Raw genomic sequence first — 14,519 nt, forward strand, 5'->3', positions numbered from 1 at the left:
TCTGCAGTTGTAACTTAAGAGAATTCCAAAGCTTGAAAACGCATTTACAACTCCAGAATATATGTATTAGGTCTGCAATCTGGTCTTTACAGTGTGGACAGTATGGGGACTTAGTTGCATTGAATTTGTGAAGAATTGCTGGGGTGAAATAAGCATTATTATTAATCATGAGTTGCGTGTAAGAGAGTTTTTTTAAGTGGAATAGTTTCTAATGTTAAGTTGATTGCCTTTTCTATTTGCTGGTCATCCATATCAGGTTTTAATTTTCTCCAGTAATTAGAGAAGAGAATATCTTTCTGGAATTTGATTTCCCATATCATTTTGTATGAGTTCGTTATTGCTTTCCTTGACATTAACATAGTCTTCCAAAGTAGGGTACAGTTTTCTATGTCACTTTCAAGTATGGTAAGGTTTTGGAGGTAACTGGAACACACCTCTTTGATTTGTCTTAAAATTATTATATATACTTTAGGTAAGTTTAGATTACTTCTTAATTCATGAATTGTGCTATTGAGGAATGGGTAGATATCTTGGATTCTCTTATGTTTTAACCGAGGGAAGGAGTCTAGGTTTAGCATCTTGTTATTTATTTTTAAGTTAGGATTTTTATGGAGGGGTTGTAGTATTAACATAGCTTGTCCAAGGTTTAAGGAGTGAAAAAGTTTTTGTGTTATATTTAAAGAATGTTTTAGTGGCTCTATTATGTTATAGGCTTGTAAATCTTTTTTATTTAAGAAGGGAAGCACTTTGGGATTGATGTCTTGTGTTTTTATGTACCTATAGTATATTGTTACCCAGACCGGTGAATCAATCTTTGCCGAGGGGTCATACTCTACTATTCTCAGTATTCTATTAGGGTTGATAATAGAGTAGTAGGTTTTGAAATCTGGCAAGTTCAGACCCCCTTTGTTCTTGGGAAGTGTTAGTTTTTGATAGGAGATTCTGGTCTTTTTAAGTTCCCATACAAATTTTGCTAGAAAGGTATGAATTTGTTTGAAGAATTTATTATGTATAGTTATCTGAGATGTCATAAATAAATATATTAATCTAGGTAATATGTTCATTTTAATTATTGATACTTTAGACAAAAACAGTAGCTTAAGGTTATTCCATCTTGTACAATCTTGTGTTATGTTTTGCCATTTAAGAGTTACGTTATGTTGGTAGAATTCCTTGTTATTCTGAAAGAAAGGGATCCCCTGGTATTTTGTTTCTTCTTTTATTTTTAATTTGTCTAAGAGAGGTATTAGGGAGATGAGTCTAGGTGGCCTTAAGGGGAATATATTAATTTTATTAAGGTTTAATTTGTAGTTAGACATGTATGAGAATTGTTCAATTGTGTTTATTATTTTGGTCATGTCTGAACTTGGTGTAGTAAAGTGTATGTTTAAATCGTCTGCAAATGCTGAGAGATAAACTTTGAAGTTATATATTGAGGGGGGATTATGACATGTATTTTGTTTAATATATAGAAATATGGGGTTCTAGGTAAAGGTTGAAAAGAAAGGGTGATAGCGGGAGTACTACTTTTTCTATCCTGTATGCCAGCTTATTTCCCCTAAGGTTCACTTCAGTATGTATAACGTCTATGTTTGGTAATATTCTTTGTTCTTCATCAAGTAATGCTCAATACCACAGACATAATTTATACTTCAACAGCCTGTAGCAGCTATAATATGATCCTAAATACTGCTGCTTTTGACTGAACTTCATGTTCTTACAGTCAGATATTTTCCACATGAATTTCCTTTGAAAACTTTCAAACCCAGTAAATTCTCCTTAAAATAATTGCAAAATAATAAATTAGATTCAATAATAGGTCTAACATAATTATCATGCAGCCTTTGCAGGACATCACTCGATCTACATGTAAACAAATGAGTGAGTAGATACATGTATAAAACTTTAGAATCATTTTAATTCCTTCTGTTTAAATTTTGAAAAAAAATTGAATTTCAATTCACTGTTGGATATATTAATTTACTTTTCAACTCTAAAAGAGAACCAAGGTACAAGTCTGTTTTTTCAGCATTGACATAGAAACACTCATGTAGTAAAATAACTTTCCCATATTCAAATGGTATGCAACTGGATGCATAGGGTATTGAACCTGCAGAATGTAGACACTCTTTAAATGGGCTTGAACTGCACCATCACCTAACTACTTTCAGCTACTAGCTGCACATAACACAATATAATTTATAAACCATCTGCTTGTCCTGACTGCAACAATATTCTCCCTTGCTAGTACCTTAAAAGTCCTCTTTGCTCTAATAGCAAATATCTTATCCACATCTTCAAATGCAATAAATTTCCTGGTCTCTTCCTATACTCCTACACTGTTGAGAAAAACTGGAAAACTGTCCCACTACCCATTAGATGTAACCCAAACCTATTAACATTCAAAGTCTCTCTAAATGAATTCCTATCCAATACTTGTATCTGCTCTTCTTCCTTTCCTACCTAATATCTTACCCACCCCCTACTTCTCATTGCTAGTATTTGCAGTTTTCACTCTGCATTTCCTGTCTTAGTCTTGACCAAGATATTGTAATTATATATTTTCCACTACGAACCGGATTTTCTTCTTCATGTATTACTACTACTGTTGTTTAAACTTCTTTATGGAAGGTATCTTATCATTTTGTATCCTTGAGTGTGAACTGTAAATGCTTCTGCTTTCTTAAATATATTGTACGTTTATTTATGTGAAGCTTTTCCTCCTGGGCCCCTGCTGAAAATAGGACTATGAGACCCAGTTGGACTATACAGGTAAATAAATAATACATAAATAAATAAAAATTACTGTTAGCATCTCATTTTTTTTCTGCTTTCTTCTGCCATACAATTAGGAAAAAAGCATGTAGTATGAGAATTGCCCTCTGTACTGCAATAGCAAACCAAATTCTGATGGAGGGCAAATCTTCATTTTCAAGATTAATGACAAATAATGCATCCCATTTTATTTACATCTATTCAAAACTAAATTTATTGAGGAGTAAACAGGATTATGAAATGTGACAATTACTTTTGAAATTAAAAGGCTGCAGCATTCTATATCTATTTATTTATTAATTAAATTGGCTTACAGAAGTAAAGCACTGACAGATTCTGATCAATTTCAGTCTCCATTCAGGGTCAAAAACTGACTAGACATACAAAATAGACAAGAGTACAATAGCTCATCAGTGATAGCAAAGCAATTGGTGCATTAATGCTTTGGATACATAGCAAATCAAATGTATTAATTTATAATGTGTACAAATGTTTCAAAACATTTGAGAAATTAGAGATGTAAAAAGGAGCAAAGTATCTTAGTGGACGATTTAGAGTGGAGAAGAACTAAAGTAGACTTAAGTAATGTGACCAGAGGGGTAAAATGTACATTCTGCTTAATTTTGATTAACTAAATGTGATTTAGTAGAGAACAGAACTTGGAGGAAGAGGATGAGTGTGTGCAAGGGCGCCCGCAGGCAGGTGCAAGGGGGTGCACTTGCACCCTCCTGGAATCATCTGGCCAGGAGATTAATTTACTTCTAATTTAAAAAAAAAATTTTAAGGGCACTCTTTAAGAATGCCCTTTGTGTCCAGTCAAACAAACGGAGGTGCTTGCGACCTGTTTTTGTCTTCTCCATACGTGCGATCAATGGTTTACATCTTCATCTTCCGCATTCACGCGCAGAATTTGAATTCCAGATGGGGGCCAGCAGAGATGCCATGTTGTGTCCAGGAAGAGGGCATTGCCATAAGAATTGGAGTAAACAAGCTGTTTCAGGAGTAGAGAGGGATTCCACAAAGGTAGGAGGTAGTGCCGTTTAAGCAGCATATAGGGATTCCACAAAGGTGTGTGTGTGTGTGTGTGTGTGTGTGTGTGTGTGTGTGTGTGTGTGTGTGTGTGTGTGTGTGTGTGTGTGTGTGTGTGTGTGTGTGTGTATGTGTGTGTGTGTTTGTGTGTCCGTGTGTGTGTGTGTGTGTAATGTTAGAAACAGGAGATTCAGTGCCTGTTAGCCTGGCTTGAGATGTGCACCAGATAGGCTTCACTTCTCAGTCTCTTTCCCTCTCTCTCAAGGGAGTACAGAAAATGAGCAGCAAATTTTCTCTCCCCCAGTTCCTTTTTCTGACCTTTTCAAATTTCAAGAAAATAAAAAATATGCAAGATAAAGATCAGAGATGCAGTAACTACTAAATGCCAGAATTCTCATCAAAAAAATTCTTGTTGTACAAGAAGGTTTGATTCTGTCACCCTCCATTTGCCTACTATGTGATTCTGAGCAAGTCACTTACCCAGACTGGAGTTGCCTGTGAAAAGGGGCACTTGTGCCCAATGGGTTCACCTGCTTAGAAATAAATTAAAATAATGTGACATAGACGCTTCCCTCTACATGGATGGTATTAATATCTGTGCCAGTACTGAAATTTGATTTACATATCCAGAATTCATATCAAAATTTTAGAATATTCGTCCTTTCACTGTTGCAGAGCCAGTGGGACAGGTGGTGGCATTTCAATCCTAGTAAAAGAACATATAAAACTAGAAGCTAGTCACTGTAAAAGAACACCTAAAAAACAGAAGCCATGTATAAAACCCAAGACCAGGGCTGAATCCATAGACAAGTGCTGCATGGAGGAGTAGCACTAATTTTCTGTGGGTTCATGGTACAAACTCTTCCCTCTGTCTTAGTTCATCAATACTTAACTTCTACCTTTATACACTCAAAGTAAAACTAATATATTTTATGCCTTTTGTAGAATTAAATCTGCTCTGCCAGTAATGCTCATCTTAAAACTAGAATTTTAGACTGAACTTCTATAATTTGCTTTTAATTGCTATCAATCTGCATGACAAATTGCATTCTGCCCATAGATATATGTATGATTATGTTAACTGTAAAAAACGACTAATGTTTGAATTTTTATTAGAGCCTATATAATATTTAGATACAACTGTTAAATCCTTCATGTCAGCATTGTGTTTGGAGCTTTTCTTCCAGAGTCTCCACTGAAAATGGGTTTCTGACCCAGTCGGACCTTCCCAGTCACCAAATGTCAGTAAGTATATAAATAAACAGCCACATAACTAATCATGTGTGTTAGACGCTGAACAGCTTTGTAAGTCTAAGTAAAAGCCTTCATAATTAGAGACGTGTGATGTTAATGGGAGAAATGGTACCTGGCTGCTCGGAATCTGATCAGCGTTACAACAGATGTGTGACAGACATGATATAATACACAAGGAAGGCAGGCTAATGTGGCTAAATTAATGCATGCTCACATGTGCATTGTAGCACAATATAGCTGCATCTCATCCTCATCTGGTACAAGAAGGGCAGCGTAGCAGCTATCAGGTATGACACTGCAGGCGTGTAGAACAAAAACCCGATCCTGCTCATCTTATAAATGGAGAAGAAATGGGATAGATAAGAAAGTAGCAAAAGGGAGAACAGCAAGCAGGGACAGACAGTAGGATTACCATAAGGCATGAAAGGGGAGTGGGGAAAGAAGAATGATTCATTAATTATGTATGTATGTATGCATTCATTCTTAGAAAGAGCCCTTTTTCATATATAGGAAATAAGTGTATCAGATGAAAGAGAGAAAGAAGAGCAGGCAGCAGGGTCAGGTAGACCAATGTAAACAGACCCAGATAGAAATACAGACTCTTGCGGTGGAAAAAACAAAAGGTAGGGAGGACAGCAGAGAACCACAGACATATAGGGGATGTATAGGGGATGGACAAGTGATAGTGGTCAAGGCTGGAAAATTTACAAGGAATGTAGAAAGGCACATAAGGGATGGAAAACCCCAAGATGGGGATAGGGTAGGTCCTTGCACAGTTGTATGCCAGGCCAATCGGGAGGGCAAGAAGGCCAGGCAACACTCACTTGGATGGATAATATTATAGGATCATAGGAAGTTACTAGGCTATTGGCCCTGAGGCCCTTATAAGCCTAGCCAAAAGTTTAGCCCATGTTTAGACAAGTCAGTACCCAAAGCCCCTGTCCAGCGGGGCCACAGGTAAAATCCCAGGGATGCATTTTCTGTTTCCCATCTAGTTATCCAGGTTGTGCTTATAAAAGGATAATGAGGTACTCTGCTTGACGTGGAGAGCAAGTCTATTCCACAGATGGGGGAGTCTCTGGGATACAAATCTGTCCCACCAACAAGTCCTATTGATTTCACAGATCAGGTTGAGGTCACACAAGCGTATTACTCTTGTGGAACTTGACTTGCGAATATGCAGCAGTCCCATCAAGGCAGGGTCTGAGATCACTTTGCATGCAAGACAGAGGTCACATCTGAGGAGTCTGCATGAAACTGAGTAGAGGGACATAGCTTTTAGCCTATCTGTATAAGGTAGATGTTTGAGGCCCTGGATTCTCCTGTTGAGGAACCTCTGTGTGGTCTTTCCAGCTGCTGCATGTGCTTTACAAAGTACATGCTGAAGGGGGTATTGTACTCAATTGGCCTTATAAGAAAATAATGCAGGGATGTTATGAGCTCCTTGTCCCTGGATGAGAGAACCTTACTTATGAGGTGGGCCATGTAGAAAGCTTTCCATACAATGGAAGCAACATGGTGGTTAAAAGTCAGGTTGCTATCAACCTGGGTGCCCAAATCCCTCACGACTGATTGCTTGCTTAGGACAATGTTATTAATGAGATAATATGTGGTGACATCACTTTCCCCAAATAGGATGATGATGCATTTTTTGGCATTCAGCTTGAGGCCATGTTTCTGGCACCAGTCATTTGTTTGGGTGAGACCCTCTTGGATGATGTCCACATCACTTGGGGAATTGATAACCGTGCCCAACTTGCAGTCATCTGCAAACTTGGTCAGCCATAGCCCACTAGTTTTGGCCTGCATCTCAGAGAAGTATATCCCAAATAACAGAGGCCTCAAGACCAATTCCTGGGGTCCTCTGCTCATTTTGGGTCTACTGCTTGAGGTGGCTTCCCCTATTTTGATTAGGTGGGTTCTATCAGTGAGCCAATTTACTACCCATCTGGTAACATACAGAATGATGCCTAGTTGAGAGAGTTTATCTATTATGCTCAAGTGATGAATAGTGTCAAAGGCTTTGGCCAGGTCAAGGTAGGTGGTGTGCACCATCTTCCTCTTGTCCAGTGCTTTGGTGACTGTCTCAAAGTCAACCAGATTTAATAGACATGACCTCCCCTTGATAATACCAAACTGTGTGGGGTCGAATGTTTGGAGGCTGGCAATGTCCCTGTTAATGAGGTCCATGATAATCCATTCCATGGCCTTGCAGATCAGGCTAGTTAGGCTGATGAGGCTATAATTTCCCGGCTCGGTGGACACTCCACCTTTGTGTAAAGGGATGACAGTGGCAGTCCTCCACTCGGCTGGGACAAAGCCAGTACTCAGGCTTTGGTTGAACAGGGTGCCTAATGGTGCTGCATGTTCATGCCTGAGTTCATGTAGGATGCAGCCTGTGATGTTTTCAGGTCCCATGGAGGCTGTATTTTTGGCTTTTGAGAGGGCAGTGAGGACGTGTTCCCCTAGAGAAAAGGGGAGGAGGCAGGTACTGAGGATGTCCTGATTTACTGATGGGGGGACAGAGGGGTGAAGTTTTTGCTGAATCTGTTAGCCAGTAGATTGGCTATATCTACAGCATTTGTGTATGTGGTGTCCTTGACCACCAGCTCTGAACAGATCTGGGTGCTTCCTTTGAGATTGCGGACATATGTGAAGAAGGCCTTATGATTGTCTCTAGTAGATGTGGCCAATTTGGAGTGTCAGTTGGCTTTACAAAATTTCACTAGTGCTCTTATTTTCTTGTTTAGGCTAAGGAGAGATTGCTTCCAATTGGGCACCTGCTCCTTCTTGGTCCTAGACTGCAATATGTTCCTTCTGTTATATACTTTATTGCAGATGTCCACCAGACATGTTTACTCTTCTTGCGGAGGATGATTTTGTCCTGTTGGGTATTCCTGATTCCATGTATCTATATAAATGCTCGTATAGTATTTTGGTGTAGGTTTGGATATTGGTGCCAGTTCCCACAGAGGGAAAGGAGGCTGTGAAGCTGTTTATACCATTCCTCAGGAGATTGTAATCAGTTTTGGAGAATTAGTTTTGCTTGACCCTAGCTAGAGGGGGTCAGGGGAGATGGTGACTTCGAAAGTGACTGCTGTATGGTTGGATTTTGCAAGGGAGGATGATACTGCAGGGGGTGTTGCAGTGGTTACTCATGTTGGTTAATACCAAGTCCAACATATTATCACCTCTTGTTGGAGTATTGACTAGCTGTTCCAAAGTATTTGCATTAATAAAATCGAGGAATCTCTGGGCATTTGTGTTCTGGCATGAGTAATTTTTCCAATCTATGGTTGGGTAGTTAAAGTCACCCAAAATCAGGGAAAAAGGTTGAATCTTGATAGATTCAAAGAGGTCCAGATAGGTGGAGTGGGCATCTTGAGTCAAATTTGGGTCTTGTAGCTAGCTATGATTTGAATAGGGGTCTTGTCAATGGTTAACTGCACCTGGAGTGTCTCCTGTGTGTCATACTGTTTGTTCAGCCTGGAGGTGTGTGTGCCTTTAATTAATATATATATATATATATATATATATATATATATATATATATATATATATATATATATATATATATTGAAACTCCACTCATTTGGCTTTGCTGCCCACAGTTTGGGGTCTGAATGTATGATAGGATGAGAAACCAGGTAAGGCTGGGGTGCTCTTTGCAGCTTTGAATCAGGTTTCTTTGACTGCACAAATGTCAGCATCTTCCAGGGTTAAGAATGCTTGCAGTGAGTACAGTTTCATGTTTAGACTCCTAGCGTTTAGCAGTATGACCTTTAATTTGCATTTTGTTGAAATTTTTTATGTTGGTAGTATCGACCTCATGACTTTTCCTAAAAAAGGCACTATAGGGGAGACAAAGGCCTTTGCCATAAGCCTGAAGCCCAAGTGAGACAGATGCAGGCCATCTCTAGCAAGGCCTTGTGGTCTGTCAGTCATATCTTCCCAGGCTGACAAGTACTGGATCTCCCTGGAATGACACCAGAAACTAAGCCAATTATTAAAGTCAATCATTTTCTGTTTATCTTGAGGCATCATTTTGTGTGATGGTAAAATGCTGCTTAAGGCTAGGGTCCTACCTGCCTGGGACACATATTCAGCGAGCTCAATCATGTCTCTCTTCAAATAGTCTAGGGAGGTACATCTCAAGTCATTCACACCAACATGGACTAAGATAGAGTCATAACAGTACTTGTCATTGAGAGACATGAGTGTATGTGTGATATGGCAGATTCTGACACCTGACAAGCAACTAACCATGACTTTCTCCTTATCCAGCCTGGTGAGAGGCACATCTGTCTAGCTCACAATGGAGTCTCCTATGACTAATATGTTGGGTTTATGGTTAGGCCTTAGTGGCTGCGAGACACAGGTGTGTGGACTATGCATGGTATTTGGTGTGGAGGGTTGTGGAGTTAGTGTTTGGTAATGTTAGTGTCCGAGGTCTCCTTTTCTTTGGGTTTGCTTTTGTTGAGAACATCCGCATATGTTGGTATGTGTTGTGTAGTTGTGGGTGGTTTTTGAGGTGTGCTGATTGTATTGACAATCTTCTCAGTGCCAGATATACTGGCTTGTGAGGGACAGAACATATACTCTAGGTTTTTAATGCAATTACATCTCACAAATTGCGTCCTTAGGTGGTAGTAGATGGCTGTCCATGTACATGAGGCAGTTCCTACACTGTCTCAGGATGTCCATATCAACCAGGCTGGCAGGAGAAACTGTAGGAAATTGCCCATCCAAATTTGTCAGAATCTGAGGGAGAAAGGTCAGGGAGACCTAAGGGGTAGGCCTAAAGCCCAAGTGCTTAAACCAAAACTAACACTTATAATTTCAACAGGCTATAAACATGCAGTAATAAATGCAACAGAAAAGATGTAATTCAACACTTTAGAGAACATGTAGCAGCAAGTAGCAGAAAAAATAAGATGAAGTAATAGAGTAGGAGGAGGAAACACAAATAGTGCATAAGCAGATGAATAAAGTGTTTTTTTTTTGTTTTTTTGCATTATATTTTTGGTCTGTTCCTCATAAAAATTCTGTTTTTTACAAATCACTGGGATGAGCCAAGGATTAAAGTTACTATATAAATTACATGCATTTGTGTTTCAGACTTGATATCCTTCAGAAAATATGTTCTAACACATGTCCTGTTATTCTAGCAACATTCTAAATGTGTCCCTAGTTTGGGGCCTGTGTGTGTGTGTGTGTGTGTGTGTGTGTGTGTGTGTGTGTGTGTGTGTGTGTGTGTGTGTGTGTGTGTGTGTGTGTGTGTAAAAAGGAGGTAGCATACCCTTCAGATATCCAGGTTTTTGAAGAATGTCCAGATTTTGCCCCATATTCCTCCTAAAAAGGATTGAAATTGCTAAATAGTTTTAGACATCATATCCTTTAGAAAAATGCATACCAACACAAATCCTGTTGTTCTAGCAATTTTATAAGCTCATGAAAGCAATGTTTATAATCTGTCTTTGTATATTTTAGGCTTTGTTCAGATTTCTTACACTAAGAAGTTGAGGTGTGTGTGTGTGTGTGTGTGTGTGTGTGTGTGTGTGTGTGTGTGTGTGTGTGTGTGTGTGTGTGTGTGTGTGTGTGTGTGTGCACACGCATGCATGCGTGTGTGTGTGTGTGTGTGTGTGTGTGTGTGTGTGTGTGTGTGTGTGTGTGTGTGTGTGTGTGTGTAAGAGAGAGAGATAGAGAGAGAAATGCCCTAGTTAGATTTAGCAGGTGGAATTTATTTTCAAATGCATTTTCAAGGAATTGAGAGCTTCAAGTGAAGCAAAGGTTACTGCTGCTCATGCTGTCTGCTTAAAATGTGCAACTGTTTTGTTTAGCAAATGGTATCATTATTGTGGTATAGAATTTTAACGCAGTGTTAACACAGCAAGTAGCATACTTGCATCTTGATGTAAAGGGCTGTAGGTTCTATTCCTACAGCATGTACATTTGTATTTTAAGGGGGTATAGCACTGCAGCCCTTAGTATGTCCTCCTTTGGATGAGACACCTAATAACTATGAACCTGTTTTTCATCTTGCCAATCATTTCCTATTGCAATATACCAGCTTATCGTATATTTTAATGTAACATAGGCAATTTATTCTTTAATGGGAAATAGGCACTGAATTTGTAAATGAAACACTGAAATATAAAGTTGTTTTCTAGCAACAACGTCTTCATTGGTTTCAGATCTCTTTAATGTGGAATTATTTAGATGACTTACTTCTGCAGAGATTCTGCATATTGATTGATATTGGTGGATTGTATGACAGAAGTTTGAGTGGCCCTTTATGGTTGAAATGTTCTGAATTGGGCAGGTTGTCATTATTGGTTCATATGATTTGTTTCATTGCTTAAAGGAAAAATGTTCAGAACTATAAATTTAAAACACACTCTAACAAGTGGTGCTGTATTATACAAGGGACATAATTAAATTATTATATAATTAATACAGTCAGGAAGGTGACTCAAAGAACTTTTGCATGGTTCTAAAAATGTGTGCAAGGAGCCTATAATTTGGAAACAGGCCAAAGGTAAACTTACCATGACACTAGCCAGATGCATTTCTTTTGAATGTGGGTTTCAAAGGTAGAGAAGTTTTAATGCTAAGTCTGTTTTCATTGTAAGACCATTGTTTTGTTTAAGTTTAGTAAATGTCTATCAGTGTTTATGCTATAAAATTTGAAATAAAAGTTGTAAATGAAATCCAAATACCTGTAATCATTGCACCTTGCCCACCCTGAACATCTCTGGATCTCTGCTGCTGTGGCTGCTGCACTGTGAGCTTAATCTGCTCTAGGCTCTAGCTCTACTCCTGCCCTAAGCTACTCCCAACCTGTGTCTGAAGACCTTGGCCGTCCTTTCAGTGAAACTAACGCGGACTGCATCAACCTACCCTGTCCATTCTAGGAATAAAGACTCTAGGCTCTAGCTCTACTCCTGCCCTAAGCTACTCCCAACCTGTGTCTGAAGACCTTGGCCGTCCTTTCAGTGAAACTAATGCGGACTGCATCAACCTACCCTGTCCATTCTAGGAATAAAGACTCTAGGCTCTAGCTCTACTCCTGCCCTAAGCTACTCCCAACCTGTGTCTGAAGACCTTGGCCGTCCTTTCAGTGAAACTAACTTGGACTGCATCAACCTACCCTGTCCATTCTAGGAATAAAGACTCTAGGCTCTAGCTCTACTCCTGCCCTAAGCTACTCCCAACCTGTGTCTGAAGACCTTGGCCGTCCTTTCAGTGAAACTAACGCGGACTGCATCAACCTACCCTGTCCATTCTAGGAATAAAGACTCTAGGCTCTAGCTCTACTCCTGCCCTAAGCTACTCCCAACCTGTGTCTGAAGACCTTGGCCGTCCTTTCAGTGAAACTAACGGACTGCATCAACCTACCCTGTCCATTCTAGGAATAAAGACTCTAGGCTCTAGCTCTACTCCTGCCCTAAGCTACTCCCAACCTGTGTCTGAAGACCTTGGCCGTCCTTTCAGTGAAACTAACGCGGACTGCATCAACCTACCCTGTCCATTCTAGGAATAAAGACTCTAGGCTCTAGCACTACTCCTGCCCTAAGCTACTCCCAACCTGTGTCTGAAGACCTTGGCCGTCCTTTCAGTGAAACTAACGCGGACTGCATCAACCTACCCTGTCCATTCTAGGAATAAAGAAAGCTCTAGGCTCTAGCTCTACTCCTGCCCTAAGCTACTCCCAACCTGAGTCTGAAGACCTTGGCCGTCCTTTCAGTGAAACTAACGCGGACTGCATCAACCTACCCTGTCCATTCTAGGAATAAAGACTCTAGGCTCTAGCTCTACTCCTGCCCTAAGCTACTCCCAACCTGAGTCTGAAGACCTTGGCCGTCCTTTCAGTGAAACTAACGCGGACTGCATCAACCTACCCTGTCCATTCTAGGAATAAAGAGTATGTTTGGGCTCCTATATTATTGATTTGTTTGGCTCCCTTTTGAGTCTCCTAAAAGAGCTTAAAGCTGCCAGTGTTTCAGCCGCTACAGCCAGCTACCTCTTGCACCTGACCTCCCCTTGTTTTGTACTCACTTCTCCTCCCAGCCTCTCTCTTCACCCTACTTTCCTTCTTTTCACTTTGCCCCTCACTATCCTATCCCGTATTTTCCATCCCCACTTGCTGTCCTTTCTACCTGGACTACTACCTACCATAGTACCTTCCTCTCCTAGCTACTACTTTGTTACTACCTTGACTCCTTCTAGCCCTTTTCAGACCTTAAGCTTATCACTGTCCTTTTTCTCTTAGCAACCTGTACTCTCTACCCTATTTTGCCATCAGCCTTCTCATCTACTTTGAATCCTTATCAGCAACTAGCTTTCTCTCTTCTTTACCTCTACAATTCCTCCTGTCCTCCTGCTGTAAGCCTTACACTACCTCTCTTTTATTAAAACACTGTTCAACTTTCTGGTAATCTCTAGTCTTATCCCTACCCTTTCCTACTAGACTTTCACCTAGTCTATTCTAAATTACCTGCATTTCTGATTGTCTCCTTCCTCATCTCTTCTTCTGTGGTTTCTCATCTTTCCTTCTCTCACTTCTACCTTTCAGCGAAACCATCTGTTCTAACTCTTTATTCTCTGCCTTCTCTAACTCACTTTGCATTTCTACTGTTCCTCTCACTGACCTTCCTCCTTCTCCCCACTATCTCCACTTGGTTCCGCCCACCCTCTCCTACATCACACCTGATCTGCTTCCGCCCCGCCCCTATCTTTAATAAGTTTACTTATACCCCTTCCTGTCTCTGCGACACTCCCTTGCCCACCTTGAACATCTCTGGATCCCTGCTGCTGTGGCTGCTGCACTGTGAGCTTGCTCTGGTAGGTTTACTCTTACGGAGTCACCAAATACCTATTGAGACTGTGTACTGTATGTACATTTGCTGCCCATTACCTGGGCTTCTTTCACATTGCTGTATTTCTGCTGTGATAACTGTGATGGTATTTTGTTCGATATCTCTACTGAAACGATGCAGCGTTGTTCGGACTTGATGTGTTTTAATCACTGCATTTGCTAACAACAGATTTGTCATAGTTTAATACTGTTTTGTGCTCCAAGCGCACTTACTCTGTAGTAAGTGGCCCAAGGTGCACGTACTTTTGTGTTTTCTTTTTTGATTGCTGCTACTCTGTTTTTTTGGTGCTTGTACTAGAGCGTTTTAGCGGGTGACTTGAATTTAGAATATTTAACCACTGTAATGAGAACAACGGCGTTTTTCCAACTCAAATTGCTGTAGCGCTCAAACGCGCACTGTTTTCTAACTTATTTCAAACTCTGTTCTCGCGTTGAAGCCTAGACAAGCTTTCTTTCATTTTGCTTGAGAGTATTGCACTTTCTGTTTCCTTATCAATTTAGTTAATGTGTTGATGTCACTTAATTTACTAGAGGCTTACTAACGGGTTTCTACCTCCTTCCTCATATGGTTTGGAAGAGCGTA

The sequence above is a fragment of the Protopterus annectens genome, chromosome 4.part1 (assembly GCF_019279795.1).
Source record: "Protopterus annectens isolate FY-2018-M chromosome 4.part1, PAN1.0, whole genome shotgun sequence".
NCBI classification, from domain to species: domain Eukaryota; kingdom Metazoa; phylum Chordata; order Ceratodontiformes; family Protopteridae; genus Protopterus; species Protopterus annectens.